An 11,253-nucleotide genomic window follows, 5' to 3' on the forward strand; every position below is an offset into this window, starting at 1 on the left:
TAGCTGGAAACGGAAGATTTATGGAATATCTACATAGGCCTAGAAGGCCAATGTCTGCCTACAACATTATTACTGTATTTCTGATCAATTTGATGTCATTTTGATGGACAAAGAAATTGCTTTTCTTTCAAAAACAAGGAAATTTCTAAGTGACCCCAAACTTTTGAACGGAAGTGTAGGTCTAAGGTCAGTATGTTTAATATCACACTAATCAGAAACCATTTCTACGTGTCCAATTAACCCTCCTCAGAGGACATGATTTGAATTTATTTTATTTTATTATTAACAGCAAATTTGCTCCTCCAAACTGCATGTGGCACAAACTGTTCCTTCATGTTAATTGCCTCATCCTCATGCAAAATATAGCACAATTAAGACATTCGTTACATTTCCAGCCTTAGGTAAGATCCTGATTAGGACTCATTTATCTTCGTCTTAGACTCTAGAGAGGAGGACTCCATGTTCTTTGCATTAGGAGATGTTAAATAGTAGTGGGTGCATTACACCAGGCAAATCCTGATCTTGCAGATAAGGGTGTAACCCTGTTCCTTTACTACTACTTCTAATACAACTGTCGCCACTCCTGATACCGTAGCAGTGCTGGGGAGATTGTAATGGGAAGAGAGATAAAATAACTGTCGAACACTGAAATTAGCCAAAACATGACCTTTTTTTGCACTATTGGTTAGAGCCTGTAAGTAAGCATTTCACTGTAAGGTCTACTACACCTGTTGTATTCGGCGCACGTGACAAATGCACTTTGATTTGATTTGATTTGAGTTTACCCTGACGATGTGTGCTTCAGAGGCCATGGTTTCCTGCTCGGTGTATAGGACTAACAGAAAGCACTTCAAATAGCTTCCGTTTAATAGCAACATTTAACAGTGGCGAGTGTAAAAGTACAGTCAAATCCTCATAAAAGTGGGACTTGAGAATGACATGATGTGTTTGTAAATCTTTTGTGAGGATTTGCACACACAGGCCCCTGTGAGGCTACTGTATTTAGTCAATGCCACTCCGACATTGCCGTGAGGACCAAACAAAAGCGTGTCGTGTAACAGCTGAAGGATGAATGAGGGAGCAAATCAGCAGTGTCAATGAGGAGGCTTTTATAGACCAGTCTCTGGTTTGGTTGGTTATTATGATGGCTGCTCCCTGATTGGGTGATGGCAACATAACAGAGAACAGCATACACAGTTAGGGGCAGAAGGGTTTAACAAAGTCCATCTTTATGTGCTGGGGATAGACACTGTATCTCAGAGTCTAGTGCTGATTAAACAGGGCCATCAAAGTTTATATAGTGTCAAGCTGTGTTGGGGAAGCAAATGCTGTGTGGCAATACCACTGTAGTCTACTCGTCTGAATTAATGTTCAATGAATTCAGTCTGTTGATTCATATTTGAGTTACTCATCGACCAAGGCTCCAGTGCTCCATTGGTTACCACGTCCGACTAATACCTCCAATGTCCTACCAGGCCATATAATGTTTTCCTGGTTGTGTTTGTTTGCTGTTTCCCTGTACAGCAGTGAGCCTCTACATGCATTGTTCAATAAAGAGGACATTGTTACCCCAACACTTCCTAGTGTAATGCAATTTAAGGTAATAATATTGTCGTCACGAAAAGGGCAATCATTTTCATTACTTGAAATCTATTAACTATGCACTTGCTGTTATTCATTAAAGGCAAGGGATAATATGATTATGTGAGCTACATCGAAAAATACGAATAACAGCACTGGCAAAAAGCTATCAACAAATCCAATCCAGAGGGGCAATATTAAAGCGTTTGTGGGGTTGATGACAGAGTTCTTCACCTTACCCATGTGCAGCACAGCAGGATCTGGGCTCAATAGACTGACTTTTTAAGTACCAGCAAACACTTAGTTTAAAGTAATGAGTGCAGAAAAAAAACACAGAGTGGGTACCATGACGATAACATACATTTCCAACAGAAATGAAATCCCGTCACTAAGCTATTTCTCAGTCAATTTAACGTTTTTACTTTGAGCTGTGTTTTATTGTGTTTTTTCTTAGACAGCTTTTGAGTTTTCTTCGTCTTTTGGTTTCTCCACATTCCTGTGCACCGTTCAATGTTTTCATTCATCCTATAAAAACAAAGGGACTCTCTTCCTTGAGTTTAGAATATCACATTACCGTCTGAAGCTCCATATGGTTAGGCTTTTGCTTTCACAAACACAGATTCTCTCTCCGAAATCCACACGCACAGGGATGCACACACACACACACACACACACACACACACACACACACACACACACACACACACACACACACACACACACACACACACACACACACACACACACACACACACACACACACACACACACACACACACACACACACACACAAACACACACACACACACACACACAGTCAAACACAGCCACGCATGCATGCACACCTGTTACTGTTTTATTTAAATGGACAACTTCTCTCAATGCTTACCTAACCATGATGTGGTCAACACTGTCTATTTAATATCAGTGTGCAAAGAGGAGCAGAGAATATCACACTGTAAACCAGATCCTTTATACCATCCCCCTTTGCAAGACTATGTGGAAAGTCTGACCCGTTTCAATAGTCCATAGTATCTGTTACAATTTAACAGACTGGTCTGGTCTCTCCACAATGCAAACAGATGGGAGATAGGAGAAAACTTGGCAGTATGAGTTTATTACTGTTTTGTTACATATTGCAACATGATAGACCGCTTCATACAGGTCAAGACACAATATGAACGCCATATTGTTACACCTCATGTGCAACTGAGTGTACAAAACAGTAGGAACATCTGCTCTTTCCATGACATAGGCTGACCAGGTGAATACAGGTGAAAGCTATGATCCCTTATAGATGCCACTTGTTAAATCCACTTCAATCAGTGTAGATGAAGGGGAGGAGACAGGTTAAAGAAGGATTTTTAAGCTTTGAGACAATTTAGACATGGATTGACTATGTGTGCCATTCAGAGGGTGAATCAGCAGACAACATATTTAAGTGCCTTTGAATGGGGTATGGTAGTTGGTGCCAGGCGCACCGGTTTGTGTGTGTCAAGAACTGCAAAGCTGCTGGGATTTTCACGCTCAACAGTTTCCCATGTGTATCAAGAATGGTCCACCACCCACATGACAACAAGCCAACTTGACACAACTGTGGGAAGCATTGGAGTCAACATGGGTCAGCATCCCTGTGGAACGCTTTCGACACCTTATAGAGTCCACGCCCTCGACGAATTTAGGCTGTTCTGAGGGCCAAATGGGCTGCAACTCAATAGTAGGAAGGGGTTCCTAATGTTTTGTACGCTCAGTGTATAAAAGACACTCCATAGTTCTCTAGTTACAGTACATTCACATTTGGGTTGCATTTGCACTTCAGTTCTTCCCTGCAAGAATACTGTCGCTGTTGTATCAAGCGGCATATTTTCTTCTCTCTCGCTCGCTTTGTCTTTGTAATGGAGATATTAAGTGACACAGCAGGGACAGAGGGAAAGAAGAAAGAACATTATATGCAGTTGAAAACAGGAGGAAAGAAACCCAACTGATGACAGTGAAAGGACTCTGTGCCAGAATTGACTGCCCCACAAGAGCCCTGGATGTGAAAGTAAACATAGAAACACACACACACATGGGTTTGCTCACTGGCACCATATAATTTGTGGTGGAATCTCAAAATTGGGCCTCCGAACAACTCGGGCTCTGGCGGGATGGTAAACAGACTTATATTGTTGCAAGAATGGAATGGAGGGAGGGAGGGAGTGAGGAGGGAAGAGGGAGGACAGAGGGGGGTTTCAAGTAACAAAGAAAGGAGAAAACAATGTCCTCAGATCTAACGGTCGTAAAAGAAAAAGCACTCTCAGTAAAGAGATAATGCTGAGGGAACACATTCATAAGACAGGCTTCTGTTTTTCTTTTCCTTCTCTTTGTTGCACTCGTTTATTAGAGTTTCCTTTGGTTGAAATGCTTGGGGAGGTATGGTATGTTCAGTATGCCGATTCCATAATTTCATCTTCAGTTGTGGGCACCTGGGTATAAAAGAGATGTGTTGATCAGTTGAGACAGGGCACTGATTCAATGGATCTGTTTCAACATTTCACAGTAATTCAGTAAATTTTTTGCATTTGTATTCCCTTATTAACTTTATGCTGACAGAGTGTTTGATCGATTCCACTAGGTGACTTCAGGCGGAAAAAGCACTGAGGGCATGTCTCAGGGTGTCTGAAAATATTTGCTTCACCACAAGAGACCCACACCAAGGCATTGTGCAGTTTGGGATCCTAAAACAACCACCACATTCCAGTCCCTCCAGCATGTTGGCTCGGTTTTAGAAGTCACAATGCCCCAGTGCTGCAATCTGTAAAATGTATTCTTTAGTAGCTACAGTATGAATTGCTATGCCCACAGTGTTTCTCCTTTCCAAATTAAATATTGGGTCTGCCATATATTGTCTGGTCCATAATTATTGGAACCCTTTATAAAGATGAGCAAAAAAATTGTGTATAAAATTAACCTAACGTAGCAGCCGTAAAATAAACACCTTTAACTAGATACCCTACATCAGGGTTCCCCAACTGGTGGCTCGCGGTCCATATTAGGCCCTCCAATTTTTCTGAGCAAAAAATAATATTGTATTTTTTTTATGGTTGGACATAAAATACTTTAAAAACGCCAGCAAATCAGCTCCAAGTGATTTTCATTTTGGAAATCTGTTCCAAAGTATTCCTACGGATAATAGAGAAATATATGTGATTGTATACAAATGTAAGCAAGATTTGAAATGAGGATGTTTCAGTCAATTTGCAGTCTATAAATTATTGTAGTTGTGTTCTGGCCCCCTGACCATCCTCTCAAGAAAAAAAAATCGGCCACGACTGAATCTAGTTGCTGATCCCGGCCCTACGTACTGGTCTTGACGAGAAATGGTAAAAACAGTCGGGGGGAGGTTCTCTTCTGCACTGTTCAACCAGTTAAGTTAAGATGTGTTGCCTTGTTAATGTCCAAAAGCGGAAGTCACGTCACAGGCTCTCTTTCCATTTACCCTGAAAACTGGAACAACTGAGCTATATTGCATGCTCCAAAAAATGTGAAAGTTATATTATTTTGTACTAATACAATTGCTCAGAGAAAGAGCTTTTGTTGAACAAGCAACAAAACTAAATCTAAAAATTATTGGCACCCCTGTTTTCAGTACTCCAGCACCCTACCTTTGCGAGGATAATGACACTGAAGCTTTTTCTAAAATGTTTTATGAGATTGGAGAATACTTTGGGAGGGATCTTAGACCATTCCTCCATACAGATCCTTGATATCCGTCATCTGCACTGGACTGCACTCTTCAATTCAAACCACAGGTTTTCAATGGGGTTCAAGTCCGCAGACTCAATGAACAACTTCTTTGTGGATTTTGATGTGTGCTTGGAGTTATTGTCTTGCTGGAAGATCCACTTGCAGTCAAGTGTCAGCCTCCTGGCAGAATCAACCATGTTTTTGGCTAAAAGGGAATGATGCTGTTGACCTTCGTCAGGACCAGTGGAAGCAAAAAAAGCCCCATGACATCAAAGATGCACTACCATATTTTACTGTAGGTAAAGTATGAGATACTTTTCTGCATATGCTTCAGTTTTTTTACGCCAAATCCACCACTGGTGCTGCTTGGCCAAGGAGCTCTATTTCCATGTACAGTAATCTGACCATAGCACCGCATGGAGTTTTATCACCAGTGCTTTGGGTTTGGTATGTGGCTTGAGTGTGGCAGACAGCCTCTGTCCAGCTCTGATATCACCTCCCTTTACGACTGAAAATACCTTAATTTAATACATTGTCATCTCAACACTACTAACCCTATTCTCTCTCTCTCTCTCTCTCTCTCTCTCTCTCTCTCTCTCTCTCTCTCTCTCTCTCTCTCTCTCTCTCTCTCTCTCTCTCTCTCTCTCTCTCTCTCTCTCTCTCTCTCTCTCTCTCTCTCTCTCACTCATTCTCTTTCTAAGTAAGAGTAAAATACTTGGCATAATGTAGTAGCTTGATCATTTTGTGCACAATACCTGGGTCATCTAATATGTTTTACATTAACCTTGGTTAACCCTATGACCCATCAGTCACGCGCCCAGCTCCCTGTGGCAGTCCAGTGAGTCCACTCGGCATGTTTCCCTGCTCACTAATGAGCTGAACCTTCTCTTCATTACTCAACTCTTTGCCACTTTGGATGTGGAAACAAGCACTTTCAATCTCTGGCTGTTTCACATACAGCAGCTTTTACACTATAATTAAGTAAATATAGCTACTATAGCAGATCATTTTCCTTAAGAGTTCTTTGTTCAGCACACTGAATGCTAAGAGGTCTTTGTTCAGCACACTGAATGCTAAGAGGTCTTTGTTCAGCACATTCTGAATGCTAAGAGGTCTTTGTTCAGCACATTCTGAATGCTAAGAGATCTTTGTTCAGCACATTCTGAATGCTAAGAGATCTTTGTTCAGCACATTCTGAATGCTAAGAGGTCTTTGTTCAGCACATTCTGAATGCTAAGAGATCTTTGTTCAGCACATTCTGAATGCTAAGAGATCTTTGTTCAGCACATTCTGAATGCTAAGAGGTCTTTGTTCAGCACATTTTGAATGCTAAGAGGTCTTTGTTCAGCACATTTTGAATGCTAAGAGATCTTTTTTCAGCACATTTTGAATGCTAAGAGATCTTTGATCAGCACATTCTGAATGCTAAGAGATCTTTGTTCAGCACATTCTGAATGCTAAGAGGTGTGATGGTGAAGCAATGCTTTTATTTCTTTCCAACACACCTCACACGATTGGGCTTTTGCATGCATATGATGCATGAATGAAGCACAGGTGAAATGATTGGATTGTTTGGACAGCTGAGCTCACTGTGACATAACGTTTCCCAAAGCAGATATGCACATTAATAAACACACACACCCTTGCTGACTGATACTGGTGCTGATCGGGTATCAGCTTTATGTCACTGTTAAACCTATGTGTCCTGAATATTTGGTTGTAAGTTGATTTTCTGCAAGTCTGTATCAATCTGTGATATAGGGCTTTTGTTTTTTATTTCAGACTGTGTACTCTCTGAAGTAACCAGAAATACCGGATATACTGTACATGGATGAAAGACGCAAACAAGTACACAACAGACAAATGCTTATGTGAAAATAATCTCTCTCTTCAACTTCTCTCAGTCATTATCTATCTATCTATCACATGCACACAGACGCATGGACACACTCACCCTATTCACAAGAATTTGAGCTCTTCATGTAATTGTGCTGTGTTCTGCCAAATGTGTAATTACAAGGGCCTTCGGTGCAATTCACATTACTGATACTGCATCACACATGTTCTCTCCCTGCCCCCTCAAACTGTGAACTCAGAGTGCCGGACAGTAAAATATCTGTTTCCCCCGGTACGGTAGGTTCCGGCAAGCAGCTTGATTTAAGACCGGAGCTAGAGCTGGAGCTGGGATGGATGCCTCCCCCTGTCATCAATGGAGGCCAATGCAGCCAGTTAATCTGGGTCCTTGGATCAGAACAGGTGAACGGAGCGGACAGATCTTAAAGGGATACTTCGAGATTTTGTCAATGAGGCCCTTTATATACTTCCCCAGAGTCAGATGAACTCGTGGATACCATTTTTATATCTCTGCATGCAGTTTGAAGGAAGTTGCTAGCTAGCATTAGCGCAATGACTGGAAGTCTATGGGTATCTGCTAGCATTTAGCATTGGCTCGCTAAACTACCTCTAACTTCCTTCATACTGGACACAGAGACATAAAAATTGTATCCACAAGTTCATCTGACTCTGGAGAAGTAGATCAAATATGTTATTGGCAAAATCCCGAAGTATCTTCTTTTTTTTTTCTTTTTTTTTAGGTGGCCAAGCACAGCACATCACGATGGCATGACTCACAACTCCCACTTTTACTATGTGTACATTAATAATGTGCTATGGCTCCTAGGAAGTCTGCTTTTCCTGTAAAGGGGGGACTTTACAAAGACAGACCTTGCCACTCCACTGCTGCAGGTCGGAACAAGCAGAGATAGACCACCTTTGATAAATGGCTGGCAGTGGAAAGTGAGAAAGACCTTGCTGCCTCTGCTCACTGCGTCAAGACAGAGTTCTTTTAAACACTACCACATGCAAGGAAGCACATGGTGATGGATCCCAGATGTGTGCGAGAGAAGGAGCTGGCTCCGTTTGGACTGTGGCCACAACAGTCCAGACCAGATTGCAATTGTAATGTCCAGTGTTGTGTTGATGGTTTAGACTAATTATAAGACTGATTAGAGTAAGCTTGGCGATGGACTGAAAGGCCTTGTGTGCTTTGAGTCAACAAGTACCAATGCCAAAGACTGATAGTGGTTCATAAACATACAAACCCGCAAGCATGCACGCAAAGGGAAATGTACATGAATGCACACCATCGGTGCATAATACAATGCACAATGTCTGTCAAACCAATTTATGCAACGTGTTAAAGATGATGCCAGAAATGTGTTTTATAGAGACTGTCATAATCCACTAGATCCAGGATAACGTTCCCCGTCCATGCTCTGAAAATGTTCTCTGTTTTTTCTTTCCATTTTATGATTGTCAGCACAGCCCTGTATATTTCCAAGAGAGCCAGTAACCAACACGACATCATGCTTAAATGCCTTAATGAGCTGACAAAATCAAATTCAGGAGATTTCTTGGGGAGATTTTCCTTGACTGATCAGAGGCCTGTGTGCCTAGAGAGGGATCTCTTTGTGTTTGTGTTTGTGTGATGGGGAGGGGGCCATTTTAGAGTCATATGTAAGATATTAAGATATTCCTTTGAAGAGCAGCATAAAATGTGGAGGATTCCAGAAGTACCGACAGAAAGGGCCAAACCCAGAAGATTATGTAATGCACACACACACATACGTGCATTTGCACACACACGGATGCACACACACATGCACGCGCGAGCACACACACCATAGTGATACTAGATGCAGGACTTGCCAACAATTTGACTCAGGGTGTCATGCATTTGGTGTGTGTCAGAGTTAAACTTGTGGGCCAATGGGTCACACGATTAATGAAATGCTAGTGAGGGAAACATTAAATTGTGATTGTGAGGTTGACTTTGTTTCCCTTTTTAATCTCCACCTAATCTTGTTTTAATCTTTGATTCATTAGCATTGATTATATTGAATAGCATAGCCCAAGGTCCTGGCGCTCAGAGTGTTGTTTTGCCTGTAAATGAGGACCAGGTCCCCGTTTCCTCGGCTCTCTCACTTTGAACGTTGTCCAATATGTAACTAAGAATGGCCAGATAATTTAGACATGCTGTGGTGTCATTGTGATCTAATTCTGTGCACTTACACTAAGTTGTGATCAAACAAATGTCCAAAGCACTAATACAGATCTGCAGGATCTACAAACAAACTGCTTACCAGAGGAGGCTGGTGGGAGGAGCTATAGGAGGTCGGGCTCATTTTAATGGCTGGGATTGAATAAATGGAACATGTGGTTCCCATATGGTTCATGTGTTTAATACCATTCCATTTAGCCACTACAATGAGGCAATCCTCCTATAGCTACTCCTACCAGCCTCCTCTGCTACTTACTATTGGAAGATTTGGGAGCTGAAAGCCACAAGAAAAAAGTAAAATTGACAAACATACACGTACACGCACACGCACACGCCCACACACACACACGCACGCACGTGCACATGTGCGCACACACACACACACACACACACACACACACACACACACACACACACACACACACACACACACACACACACACACACACACACACACACACACACACACACACACACACACACACACACACACACACACACCACTGGTTTCTCTCAATACCCAGGCTATCCAGTCATCCACCCACATCTTTCCACAGTACTTGTCTACAGTAGCCCAGTCAAAGCCAACACACGTAGGTCGCAGCACCCTCGGGCCCGTTTTTCCACCAAAACATCATGTTTCCTGGTGTGTAGCCTGCCAGGTGCACGGTAGACTGGACAAAAACATTTTGTCCAGGGTAAATGCTTCTCCGCCACAGCCCTGCAACCATTCTAACCACTGAGAATAAGTAAAGTAGGGGCCTATCTTTTTCCTGTGCACTATCCGAAATTCCCTTGGGTGTGAATAATTGAATGAATGTATATTTATAGGGCATAGCCTGTACTCATAATCATGCTAATGTATATGATTTAGTGTAATCACCTGCAAAGCTCTAATGGCTAGTTCTCTTCACAATACGGAAGGAGCCAATGGTATTATCTTTCCACCCAATACTTTAAGGGTAAGGAAATCAGAGTCAAAATTGTAAGGCAGTGTTTAATAGTTTGCGATCTCAGCTTCCCAAACTGATCTTTAATTAGTCAGAGTTAAATTTATTGAAATACTGAAAGATTGTCATCATTGAACACATCATTATGCATGTGTGTATGTCTGTGGAGGAACACTAGTCCATTGTGCAGGGAGGAACACCGAGCTAGCTGAATAAATATATTATACATTATTATGTCATTACATGTTTAGATTGTAAATAACGTGTTGTTATGTAACACTCCATTCCCCCAAAATAAAAAGAGCTATTTTGGAGATCAGAACATAGTCCTGGGAAATTCTAGAAGGATATCTGCCAATTTGACATGAACATAGTCAAACGTTAGTCTACATAGTGCGAGAGGGGAATGAGAGAACCAGGAATCCAGAGAGATCCAGCCTTGTTATTTGATTTGAACATGTCAGCAATACATGAAGCAATCCCTCAGCTTCCAGGGTCAATCTTGAAAATATATTATGTTTGCCAGCATGCTACTTTCCAGGTTCTTTTGATCTCTTCAGCTCACAGCTTGCCACGGTGCTGTGAGATTAATCAAAGAAACCCTGTAGAACAAACACATAGAACAAACTAGCCTAATTTTCATCAAGGACATTTATCAGCAATTAGTAAGGCAGATATTAAATCACCATCAATGAAAATGAATCTGCCTTCAATCACTACAACTTCAATCACCTACTGTAATTCAAGTTTGATCATAGGTATCTATTCCCCTTTCCCGTAAGGGTCAGGGGTATCCGGGCTCTTCTTACCATCAGGAGTACATGTACATGTGTGTGAAAGTGTGCCTAAGTGAGTGTGTGTGAAAGGGGGAAGGGTTGTTAACACCTGCTGTTATTCTGGGGAGAGCATGTGCGGAAAAGCAGAGGACGGTGGGAA

At 41.7% G+C, this 11,253-nt stretch overlaps 1 long non-coding RNA gene across 1 annotated transcript; it reads left to right on the forward strand.

The window, feature by feature from the left end:
* The first annotated feature begins 7,450 nt into the window (after positions 1-7,450).
* Positions 7,451-9,131, forward strand: LOC139543244 (uncharacterized). The gene is made up of 2 exons (XR_011668637.1): positions 7,451-7,563; positions 7,988-9,131. It is a non-coding gene; the product is annotated as an uncharacterized lncRNA (long non-coding RNA).
* The last annotated feature ends 2,122 nt before the right edge of the window (positions 9,132-11,253 follow it).

The sequence above is a fragment of the Salvelinus alpinus genome, chromosome 17 (assembly GCF_045679555.1).
Source record: "Salvelinus alpinus chromosome 17, SLU_Salpinus.1, whole genome shotgun sequence".
Lineage (NCBI taxonomy): Eukaryota > Metazoa > Chordata > Actinopteri > Salmoniformes > Salmonidae > Salvelinus > Salvelinus alpinus.